General features: G+C 38.8%; 1 non-coding gene across 1 annotated transcript; it reads right to left on the bottom strand.

The window, feature by feature from the left end:
* Nucleotides 1-23,323: 23,323 nt before the first annotated feature.
* LOC149015907 (small nucleolar RNA R71) lies at nucleotides 23,324-23,430 on the bottom strand. The gene has a single exon (XR_016173745.1). It is a non-coding gene; the product is annotated as a small nucleolar RNA R71 (small nucleolar RNA).
* Nucleotides 23,431-23,729: the final 299 nt, after the last annotated feature.

Genomic DNA, 23,729 nt, shown 5'->3' with positions numbered 1-23,729 from the left:
AAGTGTTGGGCTAGGAAATCCCTATGAATACTACTACCCTTCTGGTAGGGGTATTGAAGCCGGTTAACCCGTGATGCTAGTGGTTGGGTCCTTGATGTCGAATAGGCCCACTTTCATCATAGAGAAGTTGGGTTGCATATAATAGATAAGGGATCCTAGGCACTCAAGACCAATAACCAATCCGTGAGAGGACATGGAGAGCATCCTATCTATTATATGTGGATGACCACTGGGTTAAGGAATGGGGTCCAATAGATGCCTCTCATTGAGGATTCCATTCATAAGTGGGAAGGTATCGAACCAAAAGGGCACTAGGCATAAGGGGAGATATCCGGACCATATGTAGTACGAGACCATATGACCTTGCACTGGGCTTAGGCTTATCATTGAAATGTGCCAAGTCTTATACCAAATGGTGATGTGAGAGAATGGTGACCTATACCCCAACCATGGTTCTACAAGACTTTACCCAATAGACGTCTCTTGTTGAGGGAGAGTGACTGAAACCACCCAAAGGAGATTGGTGTTTATATTTAAAGCGTGTCTACCATAGAGAGTGCATAATAGAGTTAGGAACATCATATCATAATCATACATCATTTTAACTATACTATTAATCACATGCTTATCTTATGTTTATGATGTAGAAATGATGGATGAATGCATGACATGGATGTTAGTTAACCTCATTGAGTTCTATGAACTCATTCCTTTATTTGTGTGTATTTTCTTTAAACTCCTTTTTCAGGTTATGATGACCCCACTCCCATAGAGGATCCATTGTAGGGTGATTACCACGAGGGCATAATGGGGAAGATATCGATGCACACGACGCATCATGCTCGTGTTAAGATTGCTCTTATGGTGTCATCTTCCATTAGAATGATCCTTAGAGATGTTCCATTGCAAACGATTTACCATCTCTTCAACTCTGATGTTCATTTGATTAACTTTAACTTCTACTTTTAGTCGTTGGATGATTGTAATCGATATTTTGAATTTTTTATTTTAATACTTGAACTTGATTATTCTTGTCCTTTTAATTATGTTATATCATGTGTTGTATGGAATTGTCACTGAACCTAGGTCTTGCGGTGTATCACCCCCACGGGTATTCAGGTATGACCGGATCTGGCTGGGTGGAGTGTGACAGAAGGTGAACATGGGGGGAAATATTGGGAGAAGGCTTCTCTCATAGATGGGTATTCAGGATGGGCTCTACTCTCCAGTCCTGCTCGTCGATGGTGAGGGAGGTAGGCCTCAGGAGCAGCGCCACATGGAGGAGGATGAGTCTTCCCATCATAGGAGGGCCCCACATGGATGGGAAGCTCTCATGTCCTCTCACTGGTTGACCACTAGTCTTCAGCTCCCATGAGACCAAGTCTATTATATGCAACCCTACCAATGAATGGCCCCCACAATGTGGTCGTGTCCTCTCACGGGTTGGTTATTGGTCTTGAGCGCCCACCACCCCACACTGCTCCCATGGGTCACTCGACATCAATACCCACACCAATAGGGTGTGATATGACGGGGTGTCTAACAAACTCCACTAGACTTCCTAGTTATGCCAGTAATTGTGAAAAGTGCCAAGGGACGTCATAGGATTGTGTCCCATACCACTCCAATAATGTCCCAAGACAGAAACTCCCAAATCAATATTTCAATTCACAATCACGACTTACATTCACATAACAAGAGGGTTTAATCATATTCTCAATTCATAAGTCAATCTAAGTCGATATAGTCACATGTTGATCCATATATTAAGAATATCATTAATCACCTATATATTGAAATTTTCAGAGTCATAATTATCATTCCTAAACACAAACAACAATATGTAATCATATAAGCAAGTTTTGTAACAATCAAGAATGTAACATTGGTTATGTGCAAGTGAACGTCCTCACCTTGCTATCGACTTTTAACCTTGTAAAATAGGTAAAAGAGTATGTTCACGCTTCCCCAAGAGTCCTATTAACATGTTGGTTCAAAGTTAGAAACAACCTTAAAGGTATGACATTGAGAAGAGAGACAAACAACCAACTTGGCAGAGGGTGGTTGGTCGGGCTGGTTTCCTGGGGCAACCAGGGCAATCAACCGAGACATGCAATCTGTTAGAGCATGCGTTGGTTGATGGGTGGGTCGCCCTGGGCAACCAGGCCACTCAACCAGCCTTTTGTGTACGAACATATTTGGCTTAGATCAACAGAAAGCTTCCCGTTTGGGTTCTAAACTACTCCAAAAATACTTAGAAAATTTTGAAATCATACTAGAACATGATCTATCATGGTTTAGAGATCAATCAAAGCAAAAAGAATGAAAATCAAACGAATCCTATATTAGGTCTTCTCCGAAATCTATTTGCAAGATTCACAAATGAGCCAGAGTGAATGGGGATTCACTTTAAAGTAAAGAAGATAGAAGAATTAGGTTGATACAAAAAGTAGAAGCCTTCAACTAGGTCTTGGCAATAGGAGGAATCAATTATAGAGGATAACTATAATGAAGAAGATGAATACTAACCTTTAAGAAAGCAAATCGCCGTTTAGAAACCTTGATGGATGCTCTCCACACTTTCTTTCACATTGGGGAGGGTTCTTTGAGGAACTCTGACATTCTCTTATGGCTTTAGAACATAATGACACATTAGAACGAAAAAACATTAAATAGAGCTTCAAAAATCACTTTTTCCCAAAATGCCCTTTTTACCCGAGATTGGGTTGGTTGCCCGGGTGGGTTGCTTGGGGCAACCAGGGCAGACAACCAGCCCCTGGTACTTTTGTTCCAGGAGCAATGTTAAGGCTTGTCTGCCCTAGTTCTTCCTTAGTTCCTATTCCATGCTATAGAAGAGCCCTACCTAATTTTTCGAGACCTTCTACACATGTCATCACCATTTACTTGATCCATCTATCAAGTCCGTCAACGTCCGAGTTAGATCTTCTTCCAAATTATGACAGAACTCCCAATTCAACATCATCTCCATCTAATTCCATTGGTTCGAAACCAATCCAATGGTCTCTATCTGGATGGCTTACAATTGCTTTCTTCCCGCACTTCGGGTCTTCGAACTTACAATATGGATTTTCAGGTTAGGATTTTAGGAGATTTCACATCCTCCCCCTCTTAAAAGAAATTTTGTCCTTAAAATTGGAAGGGTACTTAGGTTTCCAAAGAGATGGGGATACTTCGATCTCATCTCATCTTCTTTCTCCCAAGAAGCTTCTCGAGTATGGTTCTTCCACCGGATCTTTACCAAATATATGGTCTGTTCCACAACTTGTTTGTCTTTCTTATCCAAGATTTGGGCTAGTTCTTCGTTATAGGTAAGATCTACACCTAGACCTTCTGGTTCTTGCTGGAGGAGATGCTCAGGATTTTCCACACATTGACATAACATCGATACATGGAACACATCATGCACACTGGCTAACATTGAGGGTAAGGCTAATCGGTATGCAATCGGTCCAAATTTTCAACGATCTCGTATGGTCTGATGTACCAAGGGCTAAGCTTTCCTTTGATGTTGAATTTCATTACTCCCTTCATAGGTGACACCTTTAGAAAAGCTCTTTCCCCAACTTGAAACTCCAGATCAGTCCTTCTTCTGTCTACATAAGACTTCTGCCTTGACTGTGCTGTCTTTATTCTTTCTCTAATCATATTAACCATTGCACTTGTGGCTTCTATCATCTCTGGACCTAGAATTTTTCATTCATCATTTTCGGTCCAATACAATGGGGTTCTACAAGTGTGTCCATACAATGCTTTGAAAGGAGTCATGCCTATTGTTGATTGGTAACTATTGTTATAGGCAAATTCCACCAAAACTAGATGTTCATTCCAATTACCTCCCATATCCACTACACAAGATCTGAGCATGTCTTTTAAGCTCTGAATTGTCTGCTCAGACTACCCGTCGGTTTGTGGATGATGAGCTGTACTTAAATTCAACTGAGTTCCTAAGGCTTTCTGTAGACTATTCCAGAATCTATAGGTAAATATTGGATCTTTATCCTATATTATACTTACTGGAACTCCGTACAAACACGCTACATTGTCCATATACAATCTTGCCAGCTTATCCATGGGGTATGTGATCTTCATAGGAATAAAATGTATTGATTTAGTCAGTCTATCAATAATGACCCACACAATGTCATTCCCTTTGCTGGTACAAGGTAAGCCAATGACAAAGTCCATAGTGATGTCTTCCCACTCCAAATAGAAATGGGAAGCAGTTGTAGAAGTTTTGACGATGGTTGTCGGACAGCTTTAACTCACTGACAAGTGTCACACTTAGCCACAAAGTCTTCCACATCATTCTTTAGTCCAATCCACCAATTGTGTTCCTTCAAATCCCTATACATCTTGTTGCTTCTAGGATGTATAGTTAATATTGATCGATGTGCTTCTCTCAGGATTTCTTCCTTAAGTTCTTCAACTATCGGTACACACAGTCTTCCTTTATAAGTCAAAAGCACCATCGGTAGACATAAAGAAATTGGACTCTTCCTGTGGACTAGAAGCAATTTTCTCAATCTTTTTCTTCAATTATGGGCTTGAAACTTGCAGGGCAACTATCCTATCTCTCAAGGTTGACCGTGCTATCATAGCTGCAAGTATTACTTCAGATTCTTCTAAAACAATCTCAAGTCCAAACTTTAAGATAGAGTACTGAAGCGGTTTGCTAAGAGCATTCAAATCCACTTCTTCTCGCTTACTCTTCCTATTGAGGGCATCTGCAACTACATTAGCTTTCCCAAGGTGATATTGAATATCATAGGCATAGTCTTTTACCAACTCCAACCACCTACATTGCTTCATGTTTTACTCCTTAAAGGTGAAGAAGTACTTTAAACTTTTATGATCAATATAGATGGCGATTGTTATCCGAATTAGTAGTGACGCCAAATCTTCAAGGCAAAGACTACTGCCGCTAACTCCAGACCATGAGTAGGGTAGTTTTGCTCATAATCTTTCAGTTGCCTTAAGGCATATGTGTAATATCCAGCTCTATTCTAACCTTGACCCTGACCCGGATCCACTGTTGTATTCAGGTTCGAGGACCCGAAGAGGTGGAAGAAGAGATTTATGGACCATCCTGATTGATGATCATGATTTGGAGACCGAGCCCATGGACATTGACAATGATACCCCTTGTTTAAATGCATTGTCAGTGTTTAAGGAAAGTCTGCGCATCGGAGAAGATTAATATGGTTGATGTACCAAATGACCTCCTGTGCACAATCCGAAGGTATTCCCCGAAACTAGACTTCTTGATTGAATTGTGGAAGAAAACCTCACTCAATTTGACCTTGTATAGCCTTTCAAATCCCTACTTGAAGTTGCTGTTCTAAACCTTGAGTTTTCTGCTGAAAACATTTTGGTCATAGATACCATCGACCAAGGACCATCGACCAAAATGTCCCGATCTGCCAAGTTAATGATTCCATGGAATATTCCTTTTCTATTTAATATGACCTCGAGCCTTGAGCCTTTTGCAATCATTTTTCTCACACTGGAACGTGGGGAGAGCTTCCCAAAGCAGCTCCTTGGTTAGTGTGAAGGGTATCTCATCAAAGACACTTAGTTTATCATTGATTCTTGCCTTCATCTTCCACACTAAGGTATGACTCTTCATTCCACTCTCTACCCTACCATTTCCTACTCTTTTCTATTGTCATCTTGCTGATGGGACATTTGGAATGGTGCTGCAACCTTGCAACCACCACTCCAAGTGCCTACTCATGCTCAATCCATGATTCCCTTAGCCATTCATTGATGCTAATGCTTATATCTCATGCCTAGCATATGTATTCCATGATTTACCTATTAACATCATACCATTTGATATCAAACTGAGCTATAGAGTGTATTATGTTCATGTTTAACATTGCAATATGATTCCAATCGAATTTCTATTAGTTCCTCTAGCTATTGCATGCTATTCATCATCAATGCAATCAATTCCAACTCATGCCATGATGTTTATCACTTGAACTTGATAACTCAAATTGGGGCTTTTTAATTAGACCATTGGATTGGGTTAATTCATTGATTTATAGTGTCCTACTACTGTTGTTAAGTATGCCTCCAAGTTTCAGATTGATCCGAACACCGGAAGACTCATTTCGGACCAAAATCCCCAAAATCCACTATTCTGCCCCAGGACTATTTTGGTCGATCATTTTGGTCGATACCATCGACCAAAACCATCGACCAAAGTTGTTGCTGACAGCAACCTTGGTCAGTTTTGACTCAAATGACATCCGATCTTCCCGACTTCTTTTCTAACTTATTATTGATGTTTGTTTAGGGCCTTAACACTTCTATTGGACTATTCTTGGTATTCTCAATTCATCATCAACTCATCCAAGGTAAGGATGGTTATATCCATAAACATATAAGTCATCAAATATTGAACTATGCTTTATTCAAAGAATGAAATCCCTAAATTTCTTTCAATCATTATGATACCTGATACATATGTGTTAGAACAAGAACATTTAAATCTTTATACATTTGTTGTGTTACTCTATCATTTTGATTTGCTTATGTTTATAATGATTCGTTTCAATATCATGATTTGAGTACTATTATGAATATGCATTGGATGCATGAGAAATGATGAGATTTGATGTGTGATTGCTTACTTATGACTTGGGATTGGAGGGTGTCCTACTGACACTTCTGTCCTTGGGCATCGGAGGGAATAGTATGGGATGTTCTCCGATGGTGCCTATCGACACTCTCCTGAGTTATTGGATGACATACATAGGAGTGTCTAGTTGTGTGGCTAGGTTCATCCTTGTCGTGTCAGACCTGAATCGGAAGGGCATTGAGACCGAACAACCCGTGGTAGTGTATGGTTGGATGGGCGCTCTAGGCCGGTAGCCAATCCGGTAGGGGACATAAACCATGCTACGGATACCCGAAAGGGGCCATTTATTGGTAGGGTTGCATATGGATAGACTTGGGCTCACGGGCGCTCAAGACCGGTAACCAATCCGTGAGAGGACGTGAGAGCTTCCCGTTTACTATATGTGGATGACCAATAGGGTTGATGAATCCGAAATCCGGGATTTCGCTGACTCTAGTGTGAAGGATACCGGAAAGGATCGCCGGGGGCGAGGAATGGACGTATCTGAATCGACTTGACCGATCGAGTAGATGACTTGCATTGGGCTAGGCTTTCTTGTGACATGCGCCGAGACTTGACCAAATGGTGATGTGAGAGAGTGGTGACCGATCCCCCTTACCATGGTTTTTGATGACTTTACCGATCTTCCCCGGGCATTCCCAAGATATGGAAATGGGAGAGTGACCGACGACCAGAGAAGTACGGTGCTATGACTTAAAGCATGTCTACCTTAGAGACCAGCATTCATAGAGTTAGGCTCATATCTGCATCATATGTTCCATATCACATTGCATTATTATATGTTACGAATGTGTATGATTTCTAATTATGGAATAACTTCCTTTGCTGAGTTCTTCGAACTCATTCCTTTTGTGCAAATGTTTTAGATTACATTCCAGTGTACCGAAGATTACGATTGCACCTCCTATGAGGCGGACTATGATTCCACATACTACCCTCCGGGTAGTGGCGTCGGTGAGGATTCGTATATTGGAGCCGAGGAGGATTATTATTCGCACCGTGGTTAGCCCCACGGTTGTGCGGCAGGGGCAGCGACTGGGTTTACTTCATCCGTCTTGTTGAGGAGACTACCATTAGTATAGAAGAAACCCTAGCATAGTGCCCCATTCCCCTGGTGTATTTGTGGAACCTTGGATTTTGTAATTAACTTGTCTTTGAATTATTCCGGTGATACTTGGATATGTAACTAACTTGATTTAATACTTTTCCGCTGCTCTGAGAGGGTGACTACCATACCTTCTCATCCTTTATGATTTTGATCATACCTTATTTATTATCTATATTCCGCACTCTGATTTAGTTAATCTTGTCTTATTCATGATACTTGATATTAGCTGTTTTTACCATTGATTATTACTGTTCATGATTGTGTTACCGTGTATGTGGGAGGCATGGACCTCAGATCATTGATCCTTGGACTGTGGATCACATCCCGGGTATTCCAAATGGGGTACCGGCTGGGTGGATGTGACAATATGCCACTACCTTCCTGTATTGCATCAAAACATAACCTAAACCAATATTCGAAGCGTCAATATAGACTATCAATCTGCCAGAGTCATCTGGTATGGTCAACACTGGGGCACGTGTCAGTCTCTTCTTCAATTCTTGAAAATTCTTCTCACAAGTATCATTCCAGATGAACTTCTCACCTTTCTAGTAAGCTTAGTCATCGGGGCAGTTAATTTAGAAAAGTTCTCTATGAACCTTTTGTAGTATCATGCCATTCCCAGAAAGCTTTTGATCTCGATCACAGTCTTAGGTCTATCCCATTCCACGACTACCTTGACCTTATCAGGGTCAACTTGGATTCCTTCTGTTGAAACTACATGGTCAAGGAAAACTACCTTAGACAACCAAAAATTGCATTTACTAAACTTAACAAAAAACTTCTTTTCCCTCTGTAGGGTAAAATAGAGATGTTCAACATGCTCTTCTTCATTCTTTGAGTAGATCAGGATATCGTCTATGAATGAAATCACAAACTTATCCAATACATCATGGAATACTCGATTCATCAGATCCATAAACACTACAGGAGCATTTGTCAAGCCAAAAGACATTACCCTGAACTTGTGATGTCTGTATCGAGTCCTGAATGTTGTCTTGCATATATCACTTGTCTTCACTCTAAGTTGATGATATCTAGATCTCAAATCTATCTTTAAGAATATTGTTGCTCTCTTCAATTGATCAAAGAGATCATCTATCCTTGGCAGCGGGTACTTATTCTTAATGGTCAACTTATTCAATTCATTGTAATTAATGCATAGACGCATGCTACCATCCTTCTTCTTCACAAACAAAACTAAAGCTCCCCAAGGAGAAACACTTGGTCGGATAAATCCCTTCTCCAGGAGCTCCTTTAGTTGGTTCTGCAATTCTTTTAACTTGGTAGGTGCCATCCTATACGGTGCCTTTGACATAGGAGCCGCTCTTGGAATTATTCTATCGTGAATTCCAATTCTCTTTCTGGTGACAAACCTGATAAGTCTTTTGGAAAGACATCCACGAAGTCTCTTACCACCTTAACTTCTTCTATTATCTTCTCTTTCTTGCTTTCATTCCCTGATGAAGCATTGAGTGTTGCATTTTCCACCAATGCTTTAATTTGCATTACTGCAGTCTGGGTCTTTCTACTAAGTCTTCTTTTATTACCTTGAAATTTAAAAGATGAAGTTCCATCAAACTTGAACCATACCATTCTCCAGGAGCAGAGAATAATTGCTTTGTGGGTCGTTAGCCAATCCATTCCCAAGATTACGCCGAAGTCTTTCATATTAAGGATCACCAAATCAGCTTCCAAGTTTCTTTTATATATGGTAACAGGGCAAGCTTTTATTACTTGTAAAGCATGAGTTTAGCACACTTCAGCTTATTTAAAAACTTATCTTATTAATGGAATTCAGTTATGCTTGTTGCATTTTTATTTATTGTCTCTTAAGCACTTCTGATGGTTATTATTGTGAAATGCATTCTCGTTTTATTTATGGTAACCTATTCAAACTTGAAGTTCATTTGCTTTACTATTCCACTTGCTAGCGTATCTATTATTCACTTTTAGTATTGTGGGTCACTTCTGGATTTATGACCCGGATTGCTCATATATTATGTGTATTAAATAATATCGACTCTGGTAAACCTGTGGCTCTGATACCACCTCTGTCACACCCCACCCACCGGTATCAGTCTTGCCAGACAACTTGTGTAAAACCCGGCCCTAACCTTAACCCGGATACTCTTTTGTTTGTAGGTCCGAAGACCCGAAGTAGAAGTGAAAGTCAACTATGGGCCATATTGGTAGAAGACATAGTGTTCGACTCCGAACCTATGGAGATTGAAGATGATGCCCCATACTTGAAGACAGTGTTGGATATAGAAAAGAGACTACGCCTTGATGAAGAGAAGATTAGTTGATGACCAGAGCTTGGTGGGATATGATTTAAAGCCATTTTTCCATGCTAGGTATGTTATAGAATATGTGTTTAAAGTTTCGTTTGATTCCGAGTAGTGGAAGACCCTCAAATCCCTGTCTTTGGATTTGCTGTCAGCTTGGGTCGACTGCTTGGGTCGACTGGGCCAGGCTACCCAGCCAATCAACCCAGAGTTGCTGAACTCGAGTAGAATCTTCTGTTTAGGTTATATTGCTATATATACCCTATGACTTTGTGATTTTAGTATCCCTAGCCTCCAAAACACTTAGAGAACGAAGGGAAACCATCTCCAAGCCTCCAAAAGTGTAGAAGAAGATCTAATCTTACAAACTTGTTAGTTCTCTCTCTTGTTCTTCAATCAAAGGTTAGTATTCAATCTGTTGTGTTCTTGATTTATTCTTTCCATGATCACTCTCATCTTTGAACTGAGATTATGATGAAGATGCTGCAACCTTGTAGTCATATCTTTACAATCTCTTTTCATTCTCTTATGCCATGATCATCTCATTCATTCTTAACATGATTTTTATGATTTCTTCTTAAACTATGATCATATTCTTATTTCGATTTATTCTAGCATTATAGATGCTTCTCCATGATTATTCATACCTCTGATTTATTGTGTTCTTGTACTAGAATGAGACCTTATCATCTCTAGTTCATCTCTTTCGTTCATAGCATGTTTCCAATGAAAACCATGATTTTTACCAAAATAGAAACTATGATTTCAAATTAGTAAGTAATGGTTTTAATGGTTGTTTGATGTCCAAAATATGATTTTTAGTCTTAGACTTTTGTGTTAGACATTCTCTCCAAGTTTCGTCGCATTCCGGATTGTGTAGCATAGGTTTAGAATCAAGATTCCCTTTATATTTTCGGATTTGCTCTTGGGCAGATTGCTTGGGTCGACTGACTCAGTCAACCCAGCCAATCAACCCGCAAGAACAGAATCTGATTTCTTCGTCCGATTTGATTCGATTGATGCTTATTCTTTTAGGACTACTTCCTAATGGCTGTATGATGTTATTCTAGGGTTTGTTTGCTAACTTTGGATTCATCCTCTTGTTCGTCCGGAATATATTCGAATCTATTTAAGGTAAGGAAAGTTGTTACCATATTAACATAGATTGCATAGATTTAGTTTCCAATTTGGGAACTACTTAGATTTGCTACTGTTATGTTAGTTTCTATTATGATATGAATGTTGCAAGTACATTAGGATCTTATTTCCTTATTTACTTTATGTACTTGATCATGTATGAATACTTATTCATGTATGTTTCTTATTTATTTGATCTTGTCTTATTATACTCTTTCATATGATGAGATATCTGTCGTGGATGATATGACTGAATTATGATTGTGATTGTTTAGGTATGATTGAGATTGGGGAATGTCCTTTTGACATTTCTGTCCTTGGACCTCATTGGGAGTAGTATGAGATATTTCCAATGTTGCCCTTTGACACTTTCCCGGATTATTGGTTGTCATACCTAGGACTTGTCTAGCAGTGTTTGGCTAGGTTATACCCCTGATATATCAGACCCGATTCGGAAGGGTATTGAGACCGAACGACCTGTGGTAGCAATGGGGATTCATGGGTGCTCAAGACCGATGAGTTATATCCGTGAGGGAACATGAATCACATTGTGGGGACCATTTATGGGTAGAATTTCATATGGATAGACTTGGGCTCATGGGCGTTCAAGACCGGTAACCAACCCGTGAGAGGACATGAGAGCTTCCCGTTTACTATATGTGAATGACCTATAGGGTTGATGAGTCCGTATTTGAGAGAGTTGGATACGCTAACTCTAGTGTGAAGGATACCGGAAAGGATCCCGAGAGGGGAGGAATGGACGTATCTAGATCTGAGTTGATGTAACTAAGTAGAAGACTTGCATTGGGCTAGGCTTTACCTTGACATGCGCCAATACTTAGACCAAACGATGATGTGAGAGAGAGGTGACTTAACCCCCAGCCATGGATTGTCCAAGATGGATGAAGGACCCTTTACCAACCGAGGATGAGTGAATTGAGATCTACCCAAAGAAGTATGGTGCTATGACTTAAAGCATGTCTGCCTATAGAGACCAACATACATAGAGTTAGACTCATACATGCATTGTCTGTCTCGTATCGTATCATATTATGTTTTGCTTATGTTATCATGTTATTTATGCTATTATGGAATAACTTACCTTGCTGAGTTTCTTTTGAAACTCACTCCTTTTGTACAACATCTTTTGTTAGATTATTCTGCACGCCTTGATGACTATGAAGCGCAATATGAAGAACCGCAAGATGAAGAAGCATACCATACGCAAGGTGTTGGTAACTATGAAGATTACATTGAGGATTCCTCGAGTGGTCTCTCTTGTTACCAAGATTAGCCCTACTGTGGAGTGGGAGCGTCTGAGCGTGATTGATGAAGTCTATGTTTACGAAGACGTTCTTTACAAAGTAGAATAGACCTTAGCTTAGTTAGACTATATCTTTCTTTCTTATCTTAGTATCAGTTGTAATTTCCTTTGAAATTCGATCTACATTCCACTATACTTGTGGAGTGAGATTCCGCCTCACTCTATATTTTGATTATATATCTATTGGTATCATTTTCACACTTTGATGATTATCTCGTTACTTTACTTGATTCATTTGAATAATATTGTAAACCTTGATTTAGTCTTGTTCTTGATTATATTGTTGTGAACGTGGGAGGTTGATTTTACTAACTACTAGATCTTGTGGACTGTGGATCACACACTCAGGTATGCCAGATAGGGTACCGGCTGGGTGGATGTGACAACTTGTGGGTGGGATCCACAGTCACAAGATCCATAGTTTAATCATCAGTAATAATAAATGCACACAATACCAAATCAAGAGAAAAGAACAATTCAATAATTAATTATAAAGGAATACAAGTGTCCAAGATCCAATAAAGAGGAAATGATTATAATCCAAAGAATGAATAAAAGAATTGTGTCCAAAAGAGTATTTCAGCGAAAATAGAGAGAATCTCAAAGTCTAATTATTAATTTGGTCTTTCTCAAGGCTAGCACTTTTCTCTTATATTCTCTCAATAAAAGAAATCATAAAACCCTCTCTCATTGATCTATCCAAATGGCAAACCACTTGGATCCTCTTGCCGTCAATAGGTGCTATAAGCGCTCTACATGCAACCACAAGAGGCTTCGTGTTGCGTAGCACCACTTCCCATTGACATCTCCAGGTCTCTTCATTGGGGTTCTCCCAAACATACGGAACTTCTCCTGCATCTGTATAGTCATTTGAAAAAAATAGAGATAATCCACAAAGAATGAGTTATGACGAACTCAGTAAGGCAACAATCCTATATACATATCAACATCATGAACATGACAATAATAGTAATGAAAAGATGATATGCAATAGTATGGATGCATCTAGCAGCTAACCATGCAAGTCTCTATAAGGCAGGCATGCTTTAAGATATAACACTAGCGCTCCTCTAGGTAGGTCTTGTCACTCTGACCCCTCATGGACTAGCTACTTATGTTGGGATCCCACGCAAGGGGTACGGTCCTCGTCAATCAACCATGGCTGGGGTTTAGGTCCACATCTCTCACAACAACCATTGGCACGAGTACTGGCGCATGTCAGGGATGCTAACCCAATGCAAAGTCCTACAGTAACATACTACATGTGGTCCCAGATATCTCCCCTATAGCACCAACCAACTTGGTTCAATATCCTTCTCCACCTAGGAATGAGAATCCTCACAGACTAATTCCCTTTGTTGGACATCATTCCCTAACCCTATGGTCATCCACATATTGTTGGGGTGGATGCTCTCATGTCCCCTCACGACTTCCATGCCGCTTATTGAATGCCCATGAGCCCAACCCTAACATATGCAACCCTACCATTGCATTTTCAACAGTGGTCCACTAAGTCTCCACATGGACTGGATACTGTAGTAGGATGAAACAGAGTCACGTTACTGTTATCATGGGTCATTCAACTTCAATGCCCTTGTGAAAGGGTAGTATCATGTAAGGTTATCTAACCATGCAGTCTAGACCTCCTTGGTATGTAATCCATCAATCCTGATAGTGCTAGGGCATCAGAGAGAAGTGTCCCATACCATAGTTCCTGATATCCAAAGCTAGAAATACCCAGTAAGTATAACCCTCAATCATAGTCGCACCAAACACATCATTCCATATCAAATAATGAATCAAGTATATCTAACATCATCCACAACATGTCATCTTCAAGTAATCAATTTAAAATACTACACATGTTCAAAGTGATAGATAGTTTATCATATCATATGTCAAATCATATATGCAATTGTTACCTTACATGTCTTAGCAAAAAAACTATTGAGAAACCTATTAAACCTCACAAGTAACCACTACAACATACCTCAAAGATCACCTAGATTAGGGTTAACAAGTTTGAGATCCAAATAGGGCAAAAATCAAACTGACATGGCCATTGTGACCCAGCTAGTCACTTAGGGCAGTTGGTTGGGCCAATCAACTATACCTCTCTCGGGCAGAATTCCAAGTCTGAAATTCAGACTTTTGATCACCCATCCTCGATATGATTTTGGGATGATTCAAATCCAAATTTCGTCCTTAGAACTCAGAGTTTATCACACTCTAGATTACAGAAGAGGAAGATCTAGAATCCACTTCATCTTATTTGACAAAATCAACCCTTGATCCAGATATAGAAATCCATCTTCAGGCATAATATAGTCGTGATCATTGATGGGATAGATTCTAAACACTCCAACTCACCACTACATAATTTTAGAGGGAGGAACAACTCTTTGACAATAAAGAATTCATGTAATAAGAGAGTGTGCTTAACTAAACTCTAAAAGATCCGAAAGTCCAAGCAAGATCCAAGCCTTCTCCGTGAATCGAGGGTTCTTCACCACCAACCACGTGTACACAATCTCCCCACTGTCCACAGCAGCCTCCACGAATAAAATAATGCGAAATTAGGCTATGCATGACTAATTATAGAGGGCCGGGGGGCAAAATGAGTTTTAAATCTTGCACCCAGACTGACTGCTTGGGGCGGTTGGTTGGGTCAATTAACCACCTTAAGCAACCGCCCCCTAGTACTTTTCAGCACTTGGGTGCTTTGCTCATCCGGTTGATCCCCAACACCAAAATAACTCAAACCAACATGGGGGTCCTTACCTTGATCTCAGACATCTTCAATATTGACTTGACTCAAGCTAGAAATCCATCTGCCTAGTCCATCAAGGTTTCTACTTGATCTTCTTCAAGTTCCCAACAAGGCAGGTTCTTCATCAACAGTATCCAGGTTCATGGGCTCAGGGTATGGATCCTGGGTTTCAATCCAGATAGCCCACAGCTTCTTCCGGCTGCAACTTCAAGTACTCAGACTTGCAATACAGATCCTGAGTTAGAATTATGGGGGTTATTACAACCTTAGTTCCTATTCCATGCTATAGAAGAGTCCTACCTAATTTTTCAGGACCTTCTACATGTGTCATCACCGTTTATTTGATCCATCTACCATGTTCGTCAACGTCCGATTAGATCTTCTTCCAAATTCTGACAAAATTCCCAACTCAGCATCATCTCCATCTAATTCCATTGGTTTGGAACCCAATCAAATGATCTGTACCTAGATGGCCCACAGTTGCTTTCTTTACACACTACGGAAATGGAAGCGGGCGTGTACTTTCAATGGTTCAATGGTAAGGCATATCTAAAGTATGAAATAGGATCGCCTTCTCTTTCTCGTGCAAGCCTTAAATAAAGAATCCAAAGAAGTGTGGTAAGGTAAGCTCTCTGGAAAGTGCCAGTCCTTCTCCATATGAGTCAATAGGATTCAGATCAAATAGGCCAGCCAATAAGGTAGTAAGAACGGCCGATCGATACTTTATATATATCTTTCTTTACCAGTTTATCCTATTTTATAGATAGATTTCTTTGCTTTGCTTGCATCCCTTGTTGGAACTACATAAAGTAAGGCTCTTGGATTTGGAAGGTCTTCCACGTCTCTATGTCATCCAGTTTTCCATATGCATAGTAAAAGCTTATCTGTGGCAATCAACAAGTGAAGCCGATTTAAGACCATGGGATAAAGATGTGGAAGTTTTTCTTGAAACTTAAATGCATTTACGTGAACTCCTATGCCAACACAAACCTGGAAAAAAATGTCCTTCCAATATATGTCCCTCCTATTAAAATAATATAAATGAAATTCCCATTTGAACGATCTTAGTCTAGAAGATCTAAAAAAGATAGTGAGCATTCTAGAAAAGAATTTCTGATTTACTGAAGAATAAGTTTTAAATCCATTGGAATTTCTTTTTGATATTTTTATTTCTTTTCTTTTTATAAAGAAAAGAAAGAAAAGAAGAAAGGTTTTGAATCTTCAGCAAATCCGTATATTCGGAATAGGTTCAGAATGTAATGGAATAGACGCAATGTATATCTAATTGTGTGATTCACAGTCAGAAAGAATCAAACCACCACCATGACACCGCCATTTTCTTGTTTAGCTTGCCTATGATTCGTCAATTTGCTTTTCTTTCCTTTTTCTTGCTTGATCGCTTCGCTCCGCTAGGCTCTCTACGCTTCCACTGCCGCTGTGCTTCTTGCTCTTATCGGTAGTTCAATGAATTAGCAAGGAAGCCGAAGGTGTGAATCTCTTGCGGACCCTCGCCCTACTTCTAAGGATAGATAGAAAAGGTTGGATAACCAGTAGTGGATATCGGGTTAGGATTTTGGGGGATTTCACACTTACGGTTATCCACATATTGTTGGGGCGAAAGCCTCTCATGTCTCCTAACAACACCCAAGCAGTCTTTTGGACACCTATGAGCCCAACCCTAACATATGCAACCCCACCATTACCTAATAACAGTGGGCCTGTGTCTCCTCATGACACCCAAGCCTTGTTTTGGATGCCCACAAGACCCAGTCAGAGCCCTCACGGGTCACTCGGCTTCAATACCCCTACTAAAAGGGTAGTAGCATGTATGGGTAACCTAACCATGCATACAAAAATCATAATCACGAAGGGCAGCAACTATGAATAGTGTTGGGAATACTAGAGACAATGTCCCATACCACGACCCCTAAGGTCCCTAGCTAAGAATACTAGGTCAAGTATTCCCCAAGTCATAGTCACACCAAACAACATCATTCCACAACATGAAAATGAGTAAAACATAATGAGCATCATTCATGATTCAAAATTAACAAGTAGACAAGCATATCAACAATTACAAGAAGTTATAGAGTCATTGATATGCTTAGAATTATAACAAATCTACAAGTCATACAATCCAGTTATATATGTAATTGTGGCATTACTTGACTTAGTGGAAAAATACGGATAAACGTGCTAAGTCCTCACAACCAAGTACTTCATTAGATCTCAGAAAACCCCTAAATTATGTTTATAAAGTTACATTAGAGTTTAGGATTCAAACTAAGCAGAAACAACCTCAAAACAGTTTCTGAACCCAACCAGGTCGCTTAAGGCAATCGGTCAGTTCAATTGACCGGCTTAAGCAACCGCTAGCCTTTCTGGCAATTTTCCAAGTCTAAATTCAAACTTTTGATCATCCATCTTTGACGGGTTTTGGGATGATCTCAAGTCTAAATCATGTTCTTTGAGCACTATAGAAGCCTCTTCAACAATGAGAAAACGGAAAACAAAACCTAATATAAATATGGAAATAGAAATCTCCTTCAGAGTGTAACCACCATTAAAGTAGACATAAGATCTATTCTCTTGGCGATCTGATCGGAAATGATAGAAATAATAATTCTTCATCTCGAATTAGTTTCCAGCAAAGATTCAAAAGAAAAACTACTCTCTAAGGTGAAGAAATTATTAGAATAAGAGAGTAGTTTAACTAACATTCTCTAGAGTTCAACGGTCAACCAAATCTCTAGGAAACTCTCTGCGAATCTAGGTCTTCTTCTTCTCCACGTGCTTTCTGATGTTGTAGCAGTCCACAATAGTCTAGAGCATCACAATAATGCAAAGTTAGGTTTTAGAGGCCTTAAATAAGCTGTTGGAGGGAAAATAAGACTTCTTTTTTTTCAAAATTTCCAATCAACCACCTTAAGCAACCGCCCCCTAGTACTTTTTAGTACTTGGGTGTTTTGCTCTACCAATTGATCCCTAGCACTGCTGCAAGCTTAAACAACATGTAGGAGGCTCTTACCTTGTTCTTTAGCAACATCCAAACTTGATTTGCTCATACTAGAAATTGGCCTGCGCAATCCATCCAAGTTCTGGATAGATCTTCTTTCGGCTCCAATTAAGGCAGGTTCTTCCCCAGCTTCATCTAAATCCATGGGTTTTGGGGCCGAAACATGGGCTTCAATACAGATGGACCACAACTTCTTCTAACTAGACGTTTGGGTATTCGAACCTGCAATTCGGGTTCTGGGTTAGGATTACGAGGGTTATTACAGATGCAAAGATTTCCTTTCCTCTCTGTTGTTGGCCTTCTGTGTAATGAGTTATATCACTTGCTCCTTCAAGCTTTTATGATATTCCCATGTGAGATTCAAATGTCCCCAAACCTGTTTACTTAAAAAACATTATAGGAAGATGTCTTGATTGTCATTGTTTTGAAAACCACAAAAGGAGCATACCATTGACACATTACAGCCCCTGCTCTTATATAAGTCTTGAGACAACACTCTATAATGCAGAATTTTCCAAATGAACAAGATTATTTAGGGGCAAGATTTAAATGTCATGGCTTCATCCAAAAGGTATTTGTTGCAGTTGGAGTTTCTCCTATTCCCAATCTATAAACTGATGCCATCAAAATTCTCTAGATGTTGTGGGATGCAGAATTTTCCAAATGAACAAGATTATTTAGGGGCAAGATTTAAATGTCGTAGCTTCATCCAAAAGCTATTTGCTGCAGTTGGAGTTTCTCCTATTCCCAATCTATAAACTGATGCCATCGAAATTGTCCAGATGTTGTGGGGGCCCAGATGATTTCATCACTTTTTGGCAGTAAGGGAATCTGAATTTGCATGAATGCATCTTCAAATTCAAGTAGCTACCATTCCCTTATTAGAGTTCAATTCCAAGTTTGCTGATCTTGTTATGAAGCATGATGCATGTCTAGGAGCATTAGGTGAAACTAGAAGGAAGCTCAAAGGTGATCTCTACCTGGGATCCACCTATCTATCCATGGATTAGTTGCTTCTCCATCTCCTATGATGTGAAGAAGTCTTGGCTTCATAAAACCCCTTGATATGATGATGGATTTCAATGCTGAAGACAGAGTTTGTGAAGCTTTTGCTTGTAGATAATGAACATCTTTGAAGTACTTTTGTTTAATCAAATTTCCCCAAAATGATAGTGGGCTTGATGAGTTCCCTTAACTTCCAAGATAGAAGTGCCAAGTTCATAACTTCCAATTTTTTTTATGTTCAAACCTACTACTCTCTTTGACTGACAAATAATATTCCAGCTGATCATAGAAATTCTTGTGTGCTCTTTCGAACTCTTCTAAGGTAGACTTGGGTAATTTGAAGCACGACATGAAATGTGACTGCATGGCTGAAGATAAGATTGTATCAGTATAGTTTTCCCTGCAATGCTAAGCAACTTTGCTTTCCAGCTTTTCAAACGAGTATTCACCCATTGAATGAGTGTGTCACAATGCTTCTTTTTCAGCTTGCCGCTAAGGAAAGGGATTCCAGGTAGATATCCATTTTTGTTGTTGGTGTAATATGGAATTGGGTGGAGAGGATTCTTTTCAAGCTACTGGATGTGTTGGGACCATGAGCTTGAGTTTTGTTGACATCACGCTGTTGTCCAGATCTTTTGCAATAATCTTGTATCAAGTCCTAAAATATTCTTGCTTCCTTTGTTGTTGCTTGGCCAATGAAAATAATATCATCAGCAAAGCCTAAATGAGTAAGACTCTCACATCCTTTACCAAGTATTGATACCATAGTGCATTACTAACATATATGTTTTAGTCTAATTGGACAACATGATAAATACCACCACAACATGGCAAACTGAAGCTTAAACTAATTTGACATTAGATACCCCTTTCATGTGACGAGATCTCGGATTTAAACACATAATTATCAGTTGAGTTGCCAAACTTGTAGCATTCAAGTAAACTTAGATAATTTCCTCATAAATTTGATTTTCTTTTGAATGCAAAACTGTATAATTTAATCCATAAAAATTAATGACTAAAATGAAAAACATATAGTTTATAGAAAATAATCATATATTTAATTATTATAGATTTGTATGGTATGGTTCTGATGTTAATTGTTAGGATCTATAGATTTTTCTCAAAACTTTAACCCATACAAAACTATATTATAATATAATATTCAAAGATAAATTGTACATACTTTACACCAACGTTGTTGAAGAGGATCAATCTCAGCCTTGTAATAGAGTGATGATGCCTTATCCAATCTCCTCGTCTTCTCTACCATCCCTCTTTCTTATGGAGAGAAAGGAAAACAAAAGACTTGAGTGGTTGGGTGAATTTTATTATAAATATTTATAAAATATTCCAAAACCCTAATCCACTTCCATAATGGACCGGCTTAATTAATCTCAAACCGAATGGCAATGCACCACCCAATGTGTTGAGGACCGCATCAATACAATATAATAAAACAAAACAAAACCCAACCCCACAAAGGCACACACAACCCAAAAAAAACAAAAAAAAAAAAAAAAGGAAAAAATTTATATATATATATATATATATATATATATATATATATATATATTTTTTTAAAAATATAATGGAAAAGTTTTTTTTTAAAAAAAAAAAAAAAAAAAAAAAAAGAAGAAAAGACCGCCACACAAAGAGGAAAACCACAGAAAAACCCCCCCCTTTTTTTCCTTATTTTTTTTTTTATTGTGTGGATTGGTCCCCTCAACCCCAAAACTTGTATTAGAGCTTTAGGTTATGCGATTTGGCTATTTTTTTTTTTAAAAATAGAAATTTTCGGGATATTTTTTTTGGGGAAAAAAAACCCGCGCAACCAATAGGAGAAAGATGTCCACCCGGCCAAGAAAACCCCTAGGAAAAGAGTTAAGATTTATAACTTTTATACTTGAGATGGCTTGATTTAGGAGTATTTTGTCTTTGTTTTAGTGATAGTATTCATTAGGTGTTGTCTTACTTAGTCTTAACATGTTGCATTTTGTTTAGTTCATTTTTTGTCACATTGCATGAATTTCCCTTCTTTTTATGGATGAATTTGACTGTTTCTCTTTCTCTTGAACATGTAGGTGAAGATTCATAATAGAAGAACATGTCCTCTAACTTTGTTGTAGAGTTGTTGCTGCATTGCTACAACAACGGAGCAGAATATTCTCAGATTCAATTCAAATGGAATTGACCAAAAAGGGCTAACTTAAGTGGACTAAACTCTTGTAAATACATGATGGTTTTCAGCCCTTGATCTCAGGAGGAAAGTTCTAATCCTATGGCCAGAATCTAACCTAATGATTGAAGACATTTTATGGAAGAAAGAGAAGAGAGGCAAGGAGGAGAGAGGAGGGACATTCGACCAAGGTGGTGGATGAGAGACTTGGCTGAGAGGAAGGAGGTAGAGAACGAATGCTGGAGCTCTTGTGGAAGCAAGGAGCTGCTGGAGTTGTTGATTTGCTGAAGAAGAAAGCTGGAGCTCATGTGGAAGCATTGAAGCCTTAGTTTATTCTTGTTTTTATAACTCTATCTTCTTATTTTCTAGTCTCATGTCAACTATACTTGGTTTTATGCATTTGAATTCTGTTATGGGCTAAATCTTAGCTGTGTTGGGATGATAGTAGTACCTAAACCTGAATTTTGATATGTAATTAATCATGTGTTCTTTAGTTTTATTGCAATCCACTTTATTGTTAATGAATTCAGCATGTTATATTGATTAATTTCAGTTCTTGAATGATCTTTCTTGAATGAATGTTATGATTTCATTAATTGGAAAATTAATGAAGTCTAGGTGTTTGTTGAATTGTGTGAGTTAGCATCGTCTTTAATTAGGTTGTGTTAATTAGTAGGTTGGGTAGGAATACCCAATTACCTCACATTACCATTGATTGGATTGGGTTTAAATTGCATTCTTAATTCAATTCTTCATAGGAATATGCTGATGTTGATTTAGGATGCTAGCTTATGTGTATTGGAAAATACCATATTGCCATTCATTCCAAGTTCTTGATTTATCTTGGGGTTGTAGTATTGCTTTAGTATTTGTGTTTTAAAATTCAGGGGAAGAGAAACTTGATTCCTAACACACTTGTCACTCATTAAGTTTCTTCCATTGGTCACATCTACATTTTAGTTCCTTAGTTTTCTTTACCTGTCATTTGGTTAATTAGTTAGACAAACACCAATCAACCTTGTTAATTTCATTTAAATCAATTTTATTTTTACATTGAAAGTTAAGGATATAATTCTCCGTGGGATCGATACTTTACTTATCATTTATTACTTGATTGCGATACGTATACTTGCGTGATATCTTGAGATACAAGCAACAAGTTTTTGGCGCCGTTGCCGGGGAATTTTGTCTTTGATAATTAGTGTAGAAGTAAGTTTTAGTTATCTACTGAAATTTCTTTACTTTGATATTAGTTTCCTTTTATTCTCAGGTGCTTTTACCCTTGTATGAGTCTGCTGCCTGATCAAGAGTTGATACCCTTTGACCTTGAAATCGAAATGACATTTCGAGCTAGAAGAAGGGAGCAGAGAGGTTTAGCAGCAGGTCAAACAATGGCTGAAGCAATGAGATATGGGTTGAATAATAATGAGAATAATATGGCAGCTGAGGGTGATGATAGAGATAGGGCCATTAGAGGATATGCTGTCCCAAGGTTGCATGAGCTGAATCCAAGTATAGTAAGGCCAGAAATTCATGCATTACATTTTGAGCTTAAGCCTGTGATGTTCCAAATGCTTCAGACTATAGGACAATTCAGTGGGATGCCAACAGAAGATCCTCATCTCCATCTTAGACTCTTCATGGAAGTAAGTGACTCTTTCAAGATACCGGGAGCAACTGAAGAAGCTTTGAGATTGAAGCTATTCCCTTACTCATTGCGGGATAAAGCAAGAGCATGGTTGAACTTCTTACCTCCACAATCAGTAGCCACATGGAGTGATTTAGTAGAGAAGTTCTTGATGAAGTACTTTCCTGCATCAAAGAATGCCAAGTTCAGAAATGATATCACTAGTTTTCAAAAGTTGGATGGTGAATCTTTGTATGAGGCATGGGAAAGATTTAAGGAGCTCTTGCGTAAATGTCCTCACCATGGTATTCCTCATTGGATTCAAATGGAGACTTTCTACTATGGTTTAAGTGGACAAACTCGATCCATAGTGGATGCATCAGCAAATGGGGCTATATTGGCAAAGTCTTACAATGAAGCTTATGAGATCTTGGAGAGAATGGCCAACAACAACTACCAATGGCCAGTGAGAGAGGTGCTGCAAATAAGAGAGTGGCGGGGATTTATGAGTTAGATGCGGTGACAACTTTAACTTCACAAGTGTCATCCCTAACTAGTGTGTTAAAATCCGTAAACTTGCCTACAGCTGTACAAACTCAACAACATAC

Source organism: Hakea prostrata, chromosome 5, assembly GCF_041222555.1.
Source record: "Hakea prostrata isolate BN-2017 chromosome 5, UWA_Hpros_2, whole genome shotgun sequence".
Classification (NCBI taxonomy): Eukaryota; Viridiplantae; Streptophyta; class Magnoliopsida; order Proteales; family Proteaceae; genus Hakea; species Hakea prostrata.
Note: the sequence above shows the minus strand (reverse complement) of the source record. Positions and strands in the feature narration are given on the sequence as shown.